Source organism: Apis dorsata, unplaced genomic scaffold, assembly GCF_000469605.1.
Source record: "Apis dorsata unplaced genomic scaffold, Apis dorsata 1.3 scaffold_44, whole genome shotgun sequence".
Classification (NCBI taxonomy): Eukaryota; Metazoa; Arthropoda; class Insecta; order Hymenoptera; family Apidae; genus Apis; species Apis dorsata.
The window spans coordinates 817,759-819,699 of NW_006263346.1; the positions used below are offsets into that span (position 1 = coordinate 817,759).

At 28.1% G+C, this 1,941-nt stretch overlaps 1 protein-coding gene across 1 annotated transcript in view; it reads left to right on the forward strand.

Moving 5' to 3' along the window:
* The first annotated feature begins 1,454 nt into the window (after positions 1–1,454).
* Positions 1,455–1,941, forward strand: part of LOC102681838 — a 3,101-nt gene continuing 2,614 nt past the window's right edge. Inside the window, exons 1-2 of the mRNA XM_031514359.1 lie at positions 1,455–1,541; positions 1,758–1,842. The gene's annotated coding sequence lies outside the window, so the exon portion shown is untranslated. The remainder of the gene's footprint in view (positions 1,542–1,757; positions 1,843–1,941) is intronic.

Genomic DNA, 1,941 nt, shown 5'->3' on the forward strand with positions numbered 1-1,941 from the left:
TTCAGACAGACTTATCAACCTGTCAAACTATAGACCAACCACATTTTTCATTTTACGCTTAATCAGAAATTAAAATCTATCATATTTCTCTTGGCACATCTTTTTTCTTCGATTCGATAATTTCATTTTATACAAAATAAAATTTAACGCGTATTTACCGATCATTTGAACTTTCTTAAAAATTATAATAGTTTTCTTTTTTTTTTTCTTTTCTTTTCTTTTCTTTTCTTCTCACGAAGAATAAAATCTTAATACACGATGTATTCTTAAATAACCAATAAAATATGAAAACAAAAGAAATTCTGTTCAAACGAAACAAACACTTCCAATAACGTATTTTCGTATGGTGTAATGGTATATCAAACAGTCGTTCGTCTTAGAAGAATGGGAACTAAAGAGGATCGCTATCGATGTTTCATCCCATTTCTGCAAGAGATAATATAACATCCGATTGCGGAGGATTCATCTACGATATGGAAACAGATGTTTATCGCAATGTTCCAGCATTTCCAAGTTATTAATTCTGTATGAAATTGTTTGACGATAATACGAAATTTGTTGCGCAAGACAGATTGCGATTGCGTAATTCTCCACGCAAATCTCTATCTCCATTACATCACGTGTGTACTTGTGCACTATCTATATAGGGATTTGCGTTCATTGTGTTTGTTTACCATAATGATTGCCATAAGCTTGAATACACGATCATCATAATGATTGTACGTTGTTATATAGATAGAATGTTTTAATGTTTTTTTTTTTTTCATAAAAAAAAAGGATATTAGTTAAAAGGAAATTATAAAAGGAAAAAAAATTTAATCTTTTCAGAATCAAAGATTTTTTTTTAGAGATATTCTTTTTTCATCAATTATTCGTTATAGAAATATATTATTTCGTTTTCTTGATACAATGTATTAACATTTGAGGCTTATTTCATCATCAAAAAGGAATATATATATATTTATTTATTTATTATTATTTATTTAATTAAGTAATTGAAATATTATATTTCATATATGCAACATTGGACGTCGAGATATTAATTTTTAGAATACTAGAATTACTTTTCAAAAGCCTAATTTATTATTATTAAATTAAATAATTGGATAATGGGCTTCAAGAAATTAATTAACATGCAATCAAGATTTTGCAATTTTTGATAAAAATTCTGGAAAAATGATAGAGCACAATTGTTTTTCTCGATTTAATAAACCCAAGCTGGAACCCAAGTTAACAATTTAATATAAAAATTTCCCTAGATATTTGAGGCACGAATTGAATACAGTCACAATGCAGTGTATTTTACGAAACAAAAGAAAATTTTATTTTACTTAACGGGCAACGATTAAAAAATAGAAAACGTTTAAAAAGTTGTAAATGACAGAAAGTCCTATTTTTTGAGACTGGTTTCTAAATTTAATTAGTGGATAATAATTTAAAAAAAAAAAAAAATGGACCCGACACTTCAAAAACACGGAGCTAAACACATATACAAAGTACCGGAAGGACTACGAGAATTGTGTAGCGACATTTCACGGGAAGTAAATAATATTTTATTGCCAAATGTTAAAATTATCACATGCCTTCGCGTGTATATAATTCAAAAATTCAATTCAAAAATTTATGCAAAAATCGTTTCTCAAATTATATATAAAACACATCTTGGATAACCTTTCGAAACATTCATTTTAACTATCCACAAATTCTTAATCTCCAATTTTCTATTATAATTTCTCACTCTATGATTAAAACCATAGGTTCTTCGCTCGCAACCGACCAACATTCTCGCCTTTATCGCCGAATACGTGGACACACTTCTGATCACGCGCGAGAATACAAAAAGTACGGCTTCGTTTTGCTCAGAAATTTCCTCTTCGTTCTTTTTTTTTTTTTTTTTAAAAAAAAATATTCAAGAGAGCGAGTTATTAAATTCGCTCCATC